This window comes from Myotis yumanensis, unplaced genomic scaffold (genome assembly GCF_028538775.1).
Source record: "Myotis yumanensis isolate MYYU_CA2020_CCGP unplaced genomic scaffold, mMyoYum1.0.hap1 SCAF_17, whole genome shotgun sequence".
Classification (NCBI taxonomy): Eukaryota; Metazoa; Chordata; class Mammalia; order Chiroptera; family Vespertilionidae; genus Myotis; species Myotis yumanensis.
The window spans coordinates 12325668-12344287 of NW_027223768.1; the positions used below are offsets into that span (position 1 = coordinate 12325668).

At 38.6% G+C, this 18620-nt stretch overlaps 1 long non-coding RNA gene across 1 annotated transcript; it reads left to right on the plus strand.

Moving 5' to 3' along the window:
• Positions 1–10002: 10002 nt before the first annotated feature.
• Positions 10003–17266, plus strand: LOC138995762 (uncharacterized). The gene is made up of 3 exons (XR_011468666.1): positions 10003–10041; positions 15502–15660; positions 16222–17266. It is a non-coding gene; the product is annotated as an uncharacterized lncRNA (long non-coding RNA).
• Positions 17267–18620: the final 1354 nt, after the last annotated feature.

Below are 18620 nucleotides of genomic sequence, written 5' to 3' on the forward strand. Positions count from 1 at the left end.
TTATGGTCTTCATTTAATTGTTGATGAAACTTGTTAATTAATTTGTCTTTGTGTTTGTTTTGGGAGTTTGATGAGTGGACAGAGAAGAAAGAACAGAAGAGTCTCAATGATTACCTTTAACAGAATTTCACAGCTGAAAAGGACACTGAAGATCATCTAGGTCAAACATTTTTTTTGGTTGTTATTCTTGTTTCAGACCATTTAAGCAACTCTGTTTTATCTGATATTAATTTTATTAGTGTTTACTGACATATATTTTCCATCTCTCTTTTTCTATGTTTTCTTTGCAATTTTGCTTTAGTTATGACTCTAATAAACAATATATAGTTAAATACGGGTTATTTATTTGTCCAAACTGAGTTTCTATCTACTAATAGAAAAGATTAATCATTCATTTTATCATGGAAATAAAAGCCTACAGCAAAGGGTCCAGCTGGTGTGGCTCAGTGGCTGAGCATCAACTTATGAACCAGGAGGTCACAGTTCAATTCCCAGTCAGGACACATGTCTGGGTTGCTGGCTTGATCCCCAGAGTGGGGCATGCAGGAGGCAGCCGATCAATTATTCTCTCTCATCTTTAATGTTTTTATCTCTCTCTCCCTCTCCCTTCCTCTCTTAGATCAGTAAAAATATATTTTAAAAAAAGAATGAAGTCTGTCATTTGCAACAACATAGGTGAAACCAGAGGACATTATGCTAAATGAAATAACCAAGTCACAGAAGGACAAATACCATATGATTTCACTTATATGAGGTACCTAAAATAGTTAAACTTAGCCCAGTGGGAGTGGCTCAGTAGGGTTAGTGTCATCCTGTGCACCGAAAAGTTGCCGGTTTGATTCCCAGTCAGAGCACGTACGTTCAAGTTTGATCCCTGGTCGGGGTACAAGTAGAAGGCAAGTGATTGATGTTTCTCTCACACACTAATGTTTCTCTCTCTCTCCCTTCCTCTCTCTCTAAGCATGTTCGCATATCCTCAGGTAAGGACTTAAAAAATAATAAATAAATAAAATGGTCAATGGTCAAATTTACATAAGCAGAGAACAGAATCACAGTTGCCAGGGGCAGTGGGAGCAGGAAAGGGGGAGTTGTTTAATAAATTATATAAAGTTTATTATGCTAGATGCTTAAGTTCTAGAGATCTGCTGTACAACATAGCACCTTTAGTTAACAATACAGTATATTGTGCACTTCAATATTTGTTAAGAGGGTAGGTGTCAAAAAAAGAAAAAAGAGAAAGTGAGTCTCATACCACACACACACCCCACCACCACCACCACCACCACCACCACCACCACCACACCACACCAAAGGACAGAGGAAACTGGGAGATTTTATATATGTCTATTATTTTGATTGTGGTGATGATATTACAGGTGTTTGCACATGTCCAAACTCATAAAATTACAGTATATACATTAAATATGCACCATTCTTAGTATATCAATTATACCTCAATAAAGCTGTTTTTAAAAACTAAAAAACAGATTATCCAGCTCAAGCTATTACAAACATTGCATTCTTCTAGAATACATTATGCAGTCAGAAAAATAGATCATTCGGGCTATCAAGGAATAAATTCTGGAAAATCAACATCATATAGCCTATAGTCTCTGATCATAATACATTAAATAATTAATAGTAAATAGCTTTTAAAAACCTGGTTCTGATATTCACCTTATGAACCCATCAGTTCCCAGACATTAGACTATGCAACCCTTCTGGCCACACAGCTAAGCCAGGTGCGCTACTTTGGGCCCTCCCCTGATTATACTGGGGTGTGGTGTACTCAAAGTCTAAAGCGAGGTTACACCAATAATCATGGAGATTATCAATCAAACATCTGCCTAATCTACAGGGTGGAGGTGATGAGTTATGATGGACAAATAACCAGGAGGTTTGCAGAAGGAGACTAAAGTCAAAGTTGATAAAAAGTGGGTGCAGAACAGATAGAGGGGTCCTCAAGTTCTGGAAGTTTGCACTTCTCTGCGAGATTTCCATCAGGCAGAACAAATACTGACTTTCAGCAGGAGGAATTTAAGTATGGAAGTTCCCCAAAGCTCAGGAATCAGGTTCAGGTCGCCTGTGCTGCTAATCTAGCTTTGACCCCTCTCAGTTGGGATAGCAAGGTCTCTACCTGGCTCCTTGTGCCTCAGTGTCTCATGTTAGGATCTATTCTTGGTTTTTCAGTTTTTCCTACTTCCCAAGTTAAAATTCTGGCCTAAAAGATGACCCTAGGCCCTGATATTGTTGATTCCAACTCCCCATCACCTGCCCATCTAAACTCCTTTCCTAGCTTCTCCATCATTTTCTTTTTTCCCCAATAGTTTTCTTCTATCCACCTGTCACATCCTACTTTATTGAGCTTCCCCCTCTCAAAGCTGCCTGTCAAGACTCTAAACCAAGCATGTCAAACTCAAAGGCTAACACGGGCCAAATAAACGAGGCATGATTGCTCTAAACTATTGCCTCTTGTTCTTCGCCCTCCCTCAGCCCCCACTTCAATGTATCTGTGAGCTCTACTTTTGAAATGTCTGCTCCCTTCTCCAAAAGCAACACTTCTGTTTGAAACTTTATCTCTCTTCTTTTTTCAAAATGCGAGCATCCTTGAATGTATCAAAACTCAATTCACCATCCTTATTCTTAGCAAAGTTATTTTAAATAAAAAAATCTGATCCTGTCACTTTTCTACTTAAAAACTCTTCAGCTGTTAACCAATGTAAATAAGATAATATTCACTTACCATGGCTTTCAAATCCTTTCCAAAAGGCCTTTCAAATCCATCTCCTCTTCTTTCCCACACAATCCAATAAGTGCATTCTTTAGACTTCAGTTCAAATACCACCTCCTTATGATCTGTCTAAAAGAATGAATTAAAATAAAGGAGTGGAACTACATCAAACTAAACAGTTCTATGCAGCAAAAGAAATAATCAATATATTGAAAAAAGCAACCTTCAGAATAAGAGAAAATATTTACAAGCCATATATCTGATTAGGGATTAATATAAAAAGTACATAGAGAACTTATACAAGTCAATAACATAAAAGCAAATAACCCAACTTTAAAAATAGGCAAAGGATCTAAATAAACATTTTTGGGAAACCATATTAAAGGTTCCTCAAATAATTAAAAATTGTATGGCTATTCAATCCAGCAACCCCGCACCTGGGTATATATCCAAGAAAATGAAATTAATTATCTCAAAGAGATATCTTCACCCTTATGTTCATTAAAATATTATTCACAATAGGTAAGATATAGATCAACCAAAATATCCTACAAGAGATGAATGGAGCCATAACCGGTTTGGCTCAGTGGATAGAGCATCGGCCTGTGGACTGAAAGGTCCCAGGTTCGATTCCAGTCAAGGGCATGTACCTTGGTTGCGGGCACATCCCCAGTGGGGGGTGTGCAGGAGGCAGCTGATCGATGTTTCTGACTCTCTATCCCTCTCCCTTCCTCTCTGTGAAAAATCAATAAAATATATTTTTTTTTAAAAAATAGATGAATGGATATAGATATTGTAGGATATATTTATAACCTGGAAAGTTATTCAGCCTTAAAAAAAAAAATCCTGCCTTTTGTGACAACACAGATAAGCCTGGAATTCCAAATGAATTAAGTCAGACAGAAAAAGACAAATACTGTATGGTATCACTTATATGTGGGATCTTTTAAAAAAAAAGCCAATTTCATAGAAACAAAGAATAGAAATGTGGCTTGCAGGAGCTGGGGAGTAGAGGACTAGAAAAATTTAGGTCAAAGACTATAAGTTTTCAGTTATAAGCAAAATAAGTTCTGAGGATCTAATATTAATCATGGTGACTATAGCCAATAGTATTATATTGTATACTTAAAAGTTCCTTAAAAAAATAGTTCCTGCCAGTATATTTTAAGCATTCCCACCACACAAAAAAAGTGTTAAGTATATGAGGTGATTAATTATCTCAATGTTGGTAATCACTCCACAATGTGTATCAAATCAGAACATTGTATGCTTTAAGTGTATATAATTATATCTGTCAATTATTCTTCAATAAAGCTGAGGGAAAATGTTAAAAATAGAAGAGAACGAGTTGCTTCCTCATCTGTTCTCGCATAATAATTTATAAATGCCTTTATGATAACACACATCACATTGTTTACATGTCTGCTTTCTTCATTAGATTATGAACTCTTTGAGGACAGGACGCATGTCTTCTTCATTGATAGTCCTCTGACAAGCATGGTGACTGGTGAGAAGTTAGCTGAAAACAAATGCTTGTTTAATGAATAACTGATTCATTCATCTCTTAATACCCTGGCCTATCTCTTAATCAGAGCTTCCCTAAGATACCTGCAGAAAATGTGCCTCCAGAATACATCCTAAACTATGTGTCTATAATGTCCCTAAACACAAGGGAGCAGGTAAGAAAGAGGAGTGGGAATTTATTCCAAGTTCCAAACCCTTCTGATCTTCCACATTCTCCTGTAGTCACTGGCCTATCCTAGACGCTGGCTGAACAATGACATTGGTAAAATCGGTTCAGAATGACTATAATGTCCCTGTCTAGCTTGTTCTTGGATTCTTTTTTTTTTTTTTTTTTTTCAGTTTCTTAATGCTGTACCACTTGTCACCAAACTCACTGTTCCTATGGGACACAGAATGGTAACTGATCCTTCTTTTACTACTGATACTAGTCTTGCTAATATGGCCACTCTAAAAATCTCACAATCTCTCTGTTGATAACCATTCAAAAGTAAATCATGAAGACTTTTTCCTTAACTTCCATTATTCCAGCTATTATTTTTTTTCTGTTATTGCTTTTGTTCCTAATCATTAGAAAAAAGCTTTCCTATAACACAGTTACTGCATAAATGTAACTCCCTTCACAACCTACAATGCTTCTGGCCATCTCTGCAATTGTATCAAAGGAATTCAACAAACCACCATAATTTTTAGAAAAAAATAATAGCTTATTGATATAAGTACTTCCTTGAGAATGTCTTCACTATTCCAAAGATTTAGCTTTCATTGTAATTTTCCCTGTTCTGTCTGTCTCACACAAATTTTCATTGTGTGTGTGTATGTCTGTGTATGTCACTTCTGCTTCTGCAGAAGCTTAAATGACAAGAGAGTGAGAGAGAGAGAGAGAGAGAGAGAGAGAGAGAGAGAAGAAGCTGAAGAAAACAGAATCTGAGGTCACTATAGGCAACTTGAAAATTTTTATTGGGATCAACATTACTTTCCTTCACTTTTGTCCAAATACATGCTCCCAGTAAACATGTCCTTGTCAGCTACTACTCCACAATTATATGATTAAACAGGAACATCAGCTATAACTATGCCAAGGAATCCATGAGAATATTCAATCTGGAAAAACTTCAACCACAAAAGAGCACCTCCCAGGAGATGACGACAACTCTTTTAGGAAATCTTTTAACCACAAAGTCCAACTCCCCTTCACTCCTACAGCCTCAGTCACACATCTCAAAGGGCTGATCCCTTAAACTAGGACAGCCTGACCCACATCAGCAGCCCAGAGGCATTATGGCAACATCACGCCTTTCCAACAATTGAACAAAATACGAGGGATGAACAATTGAATGACTGAAATTGAAATCCTATAATTGGTGATTTGTCAATAACTACTGACTTTGTGGAGTTTTCTTCATTCCTAAGCCAATCCTGACAGACACAATATGTAAATGCAAACACCAAAACACATCTGAAACCATTTCATTGTCTCATAGCAATGAAATGAAGAATAGATTCTCTCTGAGGATAGAGAAGATGCATCTCCAAGTTCACTATTCAATGAACACTAATTTTAAAGGCTTAAAGAAAAAACACTTTGGGATGCTGAATGTGAAAAGCTAAAATGCCAGAGGGATCAGCTCCGTTGGCAAGAAGTAGGGCATTGAAACCCAAAGGCTGTCCAGTTCATACTATGAAATACAATTGATAGTCCTGTTTCCCTACAGTTACTAACCTGCACTGGACAAAGAGCCATCTGAGCTGAGCTGAATCAAGATATTTACTTGAGGGTTGGTGAACACACAATACACAGATTATGTATTATAGACTGTACACCTGAAACCGATATAATTTCATTAACCAATGTCACCCCAATAAATTCAATTAAAACATAGATTTACTTGGATCTTAGAATTACAGCTCTCAGGTTGAAACAGGGACTTATCAGACTTCCACCCAATATTCCTCTACTTAACACCCCTCCAAAATATCCCCATCTCATCTCCAAGTAACTGATATAACCTGGTGTGATGCATAGAGGATTTGGAAAGAAAAGTCCTGGGTTGGAGGCCTGGGTCCCAATGCTTAGATTTATCAGTCATACAACACTAGACCTACTTGTCTTCAACTACAATATGAGGAGACTAGACTAGTTAATTGCTAACATCTCATCCAGTTCAAGATCCTCTAGGCAGTGACAGAGAACGAACTAGCTCCAAAGATAATGATTTTCATGTTTGGACAATTCTGATATTAAAAAATTCTTCCTTGTACAAAGCCAAAATATGCCTCCAATGGGTTCTATCCATTTATCTGAGTTTTTGATACAACTCAAGTATAATCTCTCTTCCATATAACCGCCATTCATATAATGAAGACAGATATCCATCTCCTATCTACCTGCTTTTCACTTGGTTCCTTCATCTACCTAATCATCCTCCTTACTTTACTCAGAATACGTAACAACTGTCCACATCCCTATTGAAAAGTGGTCATCAGACCTGAACAAACAGTCACAGAAACAAGCTGACAAATGCCAAGAGAACAACACTGCCACTTATGTTGTTCTGGCTAATACATCTTTTAATGCAACCCAAATCAAGCATTACCTTTTCGGCTACTACATCACACTGTCACTGTCACCATACCCTTTTTGACTCATGAGTTCTTCCCAATCGTTATGATGTTGAATTTAGCAAAGTCAGAATTTTACTTTCATTTCTGTAAAATTCATCTTATGAAATTTGAGCTATTTGGTGAGACAAGCTGAAATCTTCTCAAATCCTCAGTCTATCCTAAGAAATTTTGCCATCTGTTGACATTTTCATCCAAGTTATTGATAAAATATAATTATCATAACATGGTCAACAAAACAGTCCTGAAACAGACTCTTAGAGACTGCCCTCCATAATAACATAAATATGCAAGATTTGGATCTTCAGGCCATCAAAAGGTTAGATCCCAGTTTACTCCTTCCTTGCCACTCTCTGGACTCCACTTTTCTCAGCTCACTCACTCTCCCTGGTCTTTTCTTTCTGCTGCTTCTGCAATAATACCCACAGATAAGAATGCCCAGGACTTGGGGCACTTTGAGAGAAACAATGTTTTAAATAGTAAACATATAAAGAAAGATAACAAAAAAAAAGAGTAGTCCACACCCAGTACAACGTGATGTCGTGGAAATAGTGTAGGAGTTGGAATCAGAAGACCTGGAATTGATCCTAGTTTTGTAACTTACTCACTGGGTAACCTAGGGCATCATATTCCTATCAGTTTCCTCATCTCAAAAATAGGGATGATAATGATGACCTCATGATATTGTTCTGAACATTAGAAGCAATATGTGCAAAATCTTAGTACATTATTGGCACATAATAGGCATGAAACATCATACTGTTATTATTATTACAGCATGGTGAGAGAGAGACAAAAACACAATAGCTACATGCACACAAAGACAATTAAAACCAAGAGGAGGAGAAAATGAAGATCTGTGTTCTGTGAATGTTAATTAATGTTCCACAAAAGAAAGAAGTCATGGTCAAATAAAGTTAGAAATGAGAATATTAAACAAAGTTTTTAAAACCCCAAACATTTTTCTATCTCATTGGCTCTAAATAAGATAATCTACAAACTTGCGTTTCTTATCTGATCATGTCCTAAGAATTGTTATAGGGTCCTAGCACACTAAAGATGATTGCAACCCAGGCAATACAAAGTAAGAAGAAACACAATTTGGGAGGTGGGGTGCAGGCACATAAGCAAATAATTAAAATAAAACATTACCGGTGCTACAAGAGAGATAAATACATAATACTGTATATGCGGGAATAGCAATCTATTTGTAGATATCAGGTAAGGCTTTATGAAGAAGATGATGCGTCTTCAAAGATGAAGAGAAGATAAGGTTGAGGGACTGTCCAGTTAGTAAGGACAGCATTCAGAGATTGTGAACAGTGGTGGACCACAAAAGGTTCATCCAAGGAATTTTTTAAATATATTTTATTGATTTTTTACAGAGAAGAAGGAAGTGGGATAGAGAGAGTCAGAAACATCGATGAGAGAGAAACATCGATCAGCTGCCTCCTGCACACTCCCTACTGGGTATGTGCCCGCAACCAAGGTATATGCCCTTGACCAGAATCGAACCTGGGACCCTTAAGTCCACAGGCCGACGCTCTATCTGCTGAGCCAAAGCGGTCAGGCCATCCAAGGAATTTTAATCAGTCTAGAGTGTCTTTCACATAAAATAGAGGTGATAAGATAAGCAGCTAGTATCTACAGATTTGTACCTATTGTGAAGGAGCTTGTATGACAGTAAAGGAGTTTGGAATTCTATAGGCAAGGAGAAGCCATGGAGGGAATGACAGGATAATATTAGGTGATTCAGGCAGCCTATTCGTAGAGGGGCTAGTTGTGACACTGTTTACAAATACTCAGTTAAAAGATGGTGAGGTCCAGAATTAAAATTGCAGCACTGGATATAGGGAATAGGCCCACATACAAAGAATATAAGGCTAGGTTCAGTTTACATGATGTGGCATGTTTATGGAGGAAAAGAATGGGGAGTAGTAAAAAATTACTTTGTGTAGCTTGAGAAAATCAGTGGATGGGGATGTAATTAACCAACATGTGGACATCTGTAAGAAGTACATTTTGTTATAGGGCATGATAATAAGTTCAGATTTAAACACTAAGGACAGAGGTAACAAGACACATTCAAATAGAGATGTAAGGTCCTACATGGTCTGGAAACCAAGAGTAAGGTCAAAATAGGAGTCTCCTGTATATTTTTGAGAATAAATGAAAAATAAAAGCATGCTTTAACCCAGAGGAAGAAGATGTGGAACATGTCTCTGATACACCAATGTGATAAGCTTGAAAACAATGTAAAATAGACTAATGATTCTTACCTAATAAACTCATGCTAGATCCTAGTGCTTACCACTTATAATCCAAAAGCTCATTGTCTTGCTCTCTTTTGAAAAGACAAAATTAAATTTGCCTCTTTTCTCTCCCTTCATCATAATTTCTAGATGAACATTCATCCCACGGTAAGTTCTCCCAGTATCCAGCAATGGAATTCATTAATAAAAAGGGACATGCAGCCTGATTGGAGTTGCTCAGTTGGTTGGTTGACCATGGTCCTGTGTATTGGAAGGTTGCCAGTTTGGTTCCCAGTCAGGGAATATACCTGGGATGCAGGTTCAATTCCCAGTTGGGGAGTGTATGGAAGGCAACCAATCGATGTTTCTCTCTCTCTCTCTCTCTCTCTCTCTCTCTCTCTCTCTCTCTCTCTCTCTTTCTCTAAGCATGTCCTTGGATGAGGATTTTTTTTAATGCAGGTAGGTGCTTGTGATGTCTTCCTACCATAAATTGAAGTTTTCCATAAATGTATATTCTATCCCTTTAAGGACAAGAATAAGATAGTGCATTTATCAATAGATATTTACCAAGCACCTACCAAGTCAATTTTTAAAAAGTAAGTGTGAACCCTGCACACAAAGAATCTATGATAGCTAAAGGAAACCTTCCATAAATTCTCCAATATATGGGGTTCATATAATTTTGGAACTTAAGCAAGTACAGATGAGTACGTGAGGAAGTTAAGAAGTAAACACATATCAGTAGAGAAATAGAGGTGGAGATATGGGTGGATCTGGGTTTGGTTAGAAATGAATCAGACCAACCCACAGAGGATGGCTCCTCCTTGGACAGGCCATCTATAAAAAGGTTATTATCACAGACTTCAGCACCCAGCAAGCTCCTTCTGGCTACATTCTACTTGCTCTTCTGGTGAAGTAAGTAAGAGGGAATGCATCTAGCTTTGCCTACTTGGTGGCAAGGTAGAATTCTGGATGTTCTTGTACTCCAAGGCAAAAAGTTCTGGGTGTGGGACAAGCATGTCAAACTCAAGGGCCAACATGGGCCAAATAAACCAGGCATGCAGCCTGCAGGCCGAGAGTTTGATATGCTTAGTGTACGGGGTTCTTTACCTTGGGTGGAGCTGTTACTAAAAGTTTATTTCAATACAGAAGAAAAATAAGGGCATACATTTTTTCTATGAGGCTACTTAGTATTCTCTTCATATTGTTGTAGTTTCCATTTATTCATTCATTCAACAAATATATATTAACTACCTTATATTTGCCAAGTGCTGCTGTTAACTGATTATGCAACAGTGAACAAGATAATCTCCCTACTCTTAAGAGGTTACATTTTAGTAGGGGAAGACTTTCAGTAAATGATGAATAAGTAAAATTTCACAGAGTAATAAAAATAATGAAGAAAATAAGTGAGTGATGAGGTAGAATAATAAGAGGAGAGAACTTTAGATGCAGGAAAAGAATGGCCAGGAAATACCTCTCTAGCAAATCATCTTTTGAGCTGAGATCTTAAAGACAAAAAGAACCAGTCAAGGCAAGGGGCAAGATTTTAAAGCAGAAGTAAACTATTTTGAAGAAAAAAAGAAGCTGGTGTGCCTAGAGTATATCTAACTAGAGGAACAGGGAGTATATGGTGATGTCAGAAAGACAGACTGGGGTAGACCATATAAGAAGGAGCATAGCAGAGTTTGTACATCATTTTAAGTAGATGAGAAGTCATTAACTGGGGCAGTAACACAATTGAGGGCATGTCTTAAAAATATCATTCTGGGCTGCTAAGTGGAAAAAGGGATAATAAGACCACAAGAGTCAGAGCAGAGAGATGGATGGGCTATAGTTTTAGGTAAGAGATGATGGGAATAATAGAAATGGTGAGAAAAAAATCTTTGCTAGAGCCAAAATCTAGTTGTTATCCCCATCTTTTTTCACCATCTACCCACCTCCCTCCCCTTTGGCAATTATCAGCTTGTTCTCTGTATCTATGGATCTGTTTCTGTTTGGTTTGGTTTATTCATTTGTTTTTTGTTTTTTTAGCTCGCACAAATAAGTGAAATCATATGGTATTTATCTTTCTCTGTCTGAAATATATTACTTGGCAAAATTACCCGCTAAATCCATTCCTATTGTTGAAAATGGCAAGATTTCATTCCTTTTTTATTGCTGATAAATATTTCATTATATATCTGTACCACATATGCTTTATCCATTCATTGATCAATAGACACCTTGCTTGCTTCCATATTTTCTTGGCTATTGTAAATAATGCTGCAATGAACAGAAGGGTGCATATATCTTTTAGAAGTAGTGTTTTTGTTTTTTTCAGATAAATACCCAACAGTGGTTTGCCGTGTCATATGGGAGCTCTATTTTTACTTTTTTGAGTAATTTTCATACTGTTTTCCATAGTAGATGCATTAATTTGTAATCACACTAATAGTGCACAAAGCTTTTCTTTTTTCCACATCCTTGCCAACACTTGTTTGTTGATTTTTTGATAATAGCCATTCTGACAACAGTTGGGTGATATCTCATTGTGGTTTTGATTTACATTTCCCTGGTGATATGTCTGTTGGTGTGTTGGCTGTCTCTACATGCTCTTTGGAGAAATGTCTATTCACATCATCTGCTCACTTTTTAAGTTGTATTGCTTATTATTTTTATGTTAAGTTGTGTGAGTTCCTTATATATTTTGAATATTAACCCCTTATCATTTGTGAATATCTCCTCCCATTTAGTAAGTTATCATTTTATTGATGGCTTCCTTCACTGTGCAAAAACGTTTTAGTTTTTATGTAGTCTAATTTGTTTATTTTTGCTTCTTTTCCCCTTTCCCACGGAGACAGAGCCAAGAAAATATTACTAAGATTGATGTCAAACAGCTCTTTATTTGTTAAATGTGTTGCATATATGCTTCCACTCTGTGGATTTCTCTTCCCTGCTTTAACAAGGATTCCTACTTTTAATACAGTTCAATTTTTCTCTTTATGAGTTTTATTTAAAAGGTATTTTTCTACCCAAGTTCTTGAAGATATTCTCCTATGTTATCTTCTTTTACTTTTACATGTAAGATCCACTTGAGAACTAATTTCTTTTTCTTATGGAAATCCAATGAACTCAGCACCATCACCTTTGTCATAAATCAAATGTCCAGAGTGATATATGTCTAATTTTGGACTATATTACCTTTCGCTGATCCATTTGTTCAGCTTTCCACTGATGTCATGCTGTCTTCCTTTATAATACACTTTGACATCTAGTACTAGTATGTCCACAAAGTCTGTCTTCATCAAAGTTGTCTTGGTTCATCTTGACCTTCATATAAATTTTAGAAATTACTTTATCAATATTTACTTTTAAAACTTCAGAGGGCCCAGCCGGCATGTCTCAGTGGTTGAGCATCAACCTATGAACCAGGAGGTCACGGTTCAATTCTCTGTCAGGGTGTATGCCCAGGTTGCAGCTCAATCCCCAGTATGGAACATGCAGAAGGCAGGCAATCAATGATTCTCTCTAATCACTGATGTTTCTATCTCTCTCTACTTCTCTGAAATCAATAAAAATATATTTTTTAAAAATTATTTTTAAAAAAAGAAAATGTGACTTCTCCAGAGATGTCACATAAAAAAAAAAAACCTTCAGATGTTCTGAATGGGATTTTATTACATCTACATGTGAATTGACAGTGACATCTTAACAACACTGAGATTATGAACAAAGCATAATTTTCCACTTATTTAAATACTTTACAATTTGTTCAAAATTGCTTTATGAACCAGCATACAGTAAATTTTAAAATGTTTCATGGTTATTTCAAAAAGATGTGTATTCTAGATTTGTTAGGCGCAGTGTTCAATATGTTAATGTTTTTCATTAATAATTTTGTGGAAATCTATATCATTACAATTTTTGTTCTTTTGTTTTATCAGTTGCTGAGAGAGGTGTGTTTACCTACTTTGATTATAGATTTGTCTAGTTCTTTTTATAATTCCATCAGTTTTTGTTTTATGTCTTTTGAGACTATGTTATTAGGTACATATTAACTTAGATTTTTTATATCTTTCTAATGAATTGACCTTTAATTGGTATGAAATATTCCCCTAGTAATGCTTTTTGCCTTAAAGTCTACTCTACAAATATTAACATAGTAACAACAGAATTATTTTAATGTTTAATACTATCCTTTTCTATCCTCTTACTTTCAACTATTGTCATATTTAATGTGTGTCTCTTATAGGCAGCATACAGTTTTTTTAAATGCTAGACTGACAAAACTTTGTTTTTAAATGAGTATTTAGTCCATTTATATTCATTGTTATTACTGTACTATTGGATTTAAATTTACCATAGTGTTAGTTGGTTTCTATTATCTCACCTGTTTTACTTTCCTTTTCTCTTCTTGACTTTTTTGGATGAATTAAGTATTTGTTAGTTAATTTTCCACATACTAGATTATTAATTACATATTTCCTTACTCTTATTGTTATGCTTGCCCTAGAAAAAACAGCATCTGTCCTCGAGTTACTGAGTATATTAAAAAATACTTTAACCAAACTCAAACATTAAAGTATCCTACAATACTTTGGACTCCATTTACCCGCTCTAGCCTTATCTGATACTAGAGGCCTGGTGCATGAAATTCATGCACTGGGGTGGGAGGTCCATCAGCCCGGCCTGTTGCCCTCTCACAATCTGGGACCCCTCGGGGGATGTCTGACTTAGGCCAGGAATCAGGCCTAAGCTAACAGTCAGACATCCCTCTCGCAGTTCGGGGTCCCTCTCACAGTCTGGAACTCCTCGTTCCTTACCGCCCACTTACTTGCTTCTCCTTACTGCTCAGCTCGCTGTTCCTTAGCACTGTTACAGAGGCAGGAGAGGCTCCTGCCACCACCTCTGCGCTTGCCGGCTGTGAGCCCAGCTTCTGGCTGAGCGGCGCTCCCCTTGTGGGAGTGCACTGACCACCAGGGGGCAGCTCCTGAGTGTCTGCCCCCTGGTGGTCAGTGCTCATCATAGTGACCAGTCATTCCACCATTCAGTTGATTTGCATATTAGGGTTTTATTATATAGGACTGTTATGTATCTGAGTTCTATCAATCCTAAATCCTGAAAGATATGATGCTGCTGCTGCTGATTTTATGCAATCATTATCCATTTTTATTTCCCCACACATTTGCTCTTTTACTTTTTCTTCATTCTTTCTGCCTTGCTGAGCTTTCAACTAGGATCATCCTATATAATAAAAGGGAAATGTGAAAATTGACCCTAACAGCGGAACGACCAGGAACAACCAGTCGGTATAACACACACTGACCATCAGGAGGCAGACGCTCAACGCAGGAGCTGCCCCCTGGTGGTCAGTGCGCTCCCTCAAGGGGAGCTCCGCTCAGCCACAAGCTGGGCTAATGGCTTCTAGTGCAGCAGCAGTGGCAGGAGCCTCTCCTGCCTCCATGGCAGCACTAAGGATGCCCCTGTTAGATACATTGCACAACTCCCTTTACCTCAAAGTATTCAACTAATCAATAAGGTTAGTTCCTTCCTGGTTTTCCATTTTAAACCCAAATATCTCCTTTACCACAAAATTTCTAATTGGTCTAAAATATTTCCAAAACTCTATATGCCATGCTATTTCTTAAGTGGCAAAGTAAAAGCCAGTCAACAAAAAATTTTTTATAGTATGGAAAAGCCATTAAAGTCATACCATGCAATTGTAATCATCATGAATTGTTAGGGAAAAGAAAAAGAATGTTCAATTAGAGTCTCAGTCACTTGGCTTTCAGGAAATTATCTCTCTAATCAATTAGCAAATTGGCTTCTAGAGAATTGAGTTTTCAGCAAATTGGTATGAGTAAATTCTGCTGCTTTTGATCAGTGGCTTCCTACTATTCTACTATGGGCAAGAAGGATGGTCTTATCCAGCCCCATGACAGGGCTGGATCCAGTTCCGCACACCACCATGGGTCTACCCATGACCAGTCAGGACACAGTTCTGGACACTCTGGTACCCATCGAGGGCAGCAAGCCCAGCATGGGCACTCTGAGCACACCCAGGGACACTCAGACTCTGATGCCAGAAGAAGACAGGGATCTAGTCATGGACGGTCTGCAGACACCATATAACAGTGAGGTCTATGAGACTATCTAAATCCTGCTATAAATAGGTTCATGAACAAGAAATAGACAGATTTCATAATTCATTCAAACTCTCTTGTTGATTTTCACTATGCACATAGTAAAGCTAAGTTTTCATAGTTAACTTCCATTTTAAAAGATGAACTTTAGGAGATAATGTAGGTTTAAAATGTGAAAAGTCACAATAATAATTGATATGACCTAAAAAAAATAGTACAAGAAAAGTAAACTTTTATTTCTTCTTTCTAGGTTCACCTATATTTCCAAAGGATGTCTACTCTTCTGGAAAACATCATTGCCATCATTGACCTATTCCAACAATACTCAAAAACAGACAAAGAAACTGACACACTGAGCAAAGAAGAGCTGAAGGAACTTCTGGAAATAGAGATTCGCCCAATCCTGAAGGTAAAGATATTTGCCAGGATTAGAGTATAACACCTCAGGATTCATTAATAATCTCACAAAATTGAATTGATAGCATTTCAAAACAGATATAAATTTGATTTCTCCCTTTATATCTTTATATCCACCATACACATACCCTCTATGAAGGATGATAATATGAATATTTAATGACAAAGAAATAAATACCAATTAGTTAGACCTTCACAAATTCTTTCTACATAATGAACATTAAGATAGTATAAAAGATAGTTTAAAAGATAGTATAAAAGAAAGTTCAATTATTGGCTTTATAACCTTTTGATATTTGAAGTAGGAAAAAGAGGAACTTGGCCAACAAATCTCTTCAAGTCACCACATGTATTTAATATTTGTTTCTTTTACTCTATTACCTCTCATTTTCTCCAGAGTCACAATAAGCTAAACTATATTAAGGAAAAAAACACCTGATTTGTTTTCAATTTAAGTAGCAAAAATTCACATTCCCTAAATTGATTTTGCATTATTTATTTGACCATGTGAGTCTGCCTAATGGACCCTCCCTTCTATATATATTCTGTACAGAATCCAGATGACCCAGACACTGCTGAAGTATTCATGGATATCCTTGACATAGACCACAACCACAAATTAGACTTTGAAGAATTTTTTCTGATGGTATTCAAGTTGGCTAAAGCATACTATCACTCTAAAAAGAGACCAAATTTCCAAGCATCAGGACAAAAGCAGAAAAAGAAGGGACACGAAAAGAAACGTGGAGAACATGATATAAAAGAAAAAGAGGAGGAAGAGGATAGAGAGAGAAAATCCAGGCATTCAAAGAGTGACAGGAAAGGGGGAAAAGCAAGATCCAAAAGCCCAATAGGAAGAGGGGAGAAAAGGCATGGGTCTAGTTCTGAAAGAAAAAATAAAAAAGATGATACATCTCCTTGCAGACATAGAGACACATATGGGAGGAAAAAACACGACAAAAGAGGAAAAAGGAAAAGTAGGTCAAGTTCTACTGAAGTACAAGGAAGAAGGCAACACTCAAGTGTTAGCCCAAACAAGGGAAATAAAGGCAAAGATGATGGAGTTAATTATGAAAACACAGGATCACTGTGTGCAAAATTGGAAAAAACAAGGTATAGTGACTCATATGCACCTGAAGATAATACTTACAGGAAAAAGGACAATCAATTGGGAAAAAATAAAAATACTGAAAATTTAGAGTTAAATTCAACAGAGGAAAGTTTAAGAATGGAGAGATATACAGGTCAGAAGAAAAAAAAGTCTCAAAATAAGTATGAACATTACACCTCAAATGCCAAAATAGTCAGATACCTAGGGACCGGCAATAATCAGAACAGTGACAGCGAGGAACCCTCAGAAGATTCAGAGTCACAATCAGAGTCTGGGTCAGGAAACAACCATAGATCTGCGCAAGGCCAGTCAGGAGATAGCTTTGGATATTTTGGGTCTCATCAAGGGCAGACAGCGCATCAAGAGCCACCTGAGTCTATCCATGGAAATTCAGACACAAGAGTGAATAAAAGACAGGGATCTAGTCATGGACCGCCTGCAGACACCACTAGACAATCAGGCTCACATCATGCAGAGACATCCTCGCGAGGACACCACGCCTCATCCCAGGGGCAGTCAGGATCGAGCTCAAGAGGAAGACAGCAATCCCCGCATGAGCAGTCACCTGACAGCCACAGACACTCGGGCACTGGACACCGACCATCGTCTTCAGGATCCAGGACGACCACACGTCGGGGGTCCAGCAGCAGTCAGGCCAGCGACAGCGAAGGACACTCTGAACATTCAGGTAGACAATCTGGCTCAACCCATGACAGGGCTGGATCCAGTTCCGCACACCACCATGGGTCTACCCATGACCAGTCCGGACACGGTTCTGGACACTCTGGTGCCCATCGAGGGCAGCAAGCCCAGCATGGGCACTCTGAGCACACCCAGGGACACTCAGGCTCTCATGCCAGCAGAAGACAGGGATCTAGTCATGGACGGTCTGCAGACACCTCTAGACAATCAGGCTCACATCATGCAGAGACATCCTCGCGAGGACACCACGCCTCATCCCAGGGGCAGTCAGGATCGAGCTCAAGAGGAAGACAGCAATCCCCGCATGAGCAGTCACCTGACAGCCACACACACTCGGGCACTGGACACCGACCATCGTCTTCAGGATCCAGGACGACCACACGTCGGGGGTCCAGCAGCAGTCAGGCCAGCGACAGCGAAGGACACTCTGAACATTCAGGTAGACAATCTGGCTCAACCCATGACAGGGCTGGATCCAGTTCCGCACACCACCATGGGTCTACCCATGACCAGTCCGGACACGGTTCTGGACACTCTGGTGCCCATCGAGGGCAGCAAGCCCAGCATGGGCACTCTGAGCACACCCAGGGACACTCAGGCTCTCATGCCAGCAGAAGACAGGGATCTAGTCATGGACGGTCTGCAGACACCTCTAGACAATCAGGCTCACATCATGCAGAGACATCCTCGCGAGGACACCACGCCTCATCCCAGGGGCAGTCAGGATCGAGCTCAAGAGGAAGACAGCAATCCCCCCATGAGCAGTCACCTGACAGCCACAGACACTCGGGCACTGGACACCGACCATCGTCTTCAGGATCCAGGACGACCACACGTCGGGGGTCCAGCAGCAGTCAGGCCAGCGACAGCGAAGGACACTCTGAACATTCAGGTAGACAATCTGGCTCAACCCATGACAGGGCTGGATCCAGTTCCGCACACCACCATGGGTCTACCCATGACCAGTCCGGACACGGTTCTGGACACTCTGGTGCCCATCGAGGGCAGCAAGCCCAGCATGGGCACTCTGAGCACACCCAGGGACACTCAGGCTCTCATGCCAGCAGAAGACAGGGATCTAGTCATGGACGGTCTGCAGACACCTCTAGACAATCAGGCTCACATCATGCAGAGACATC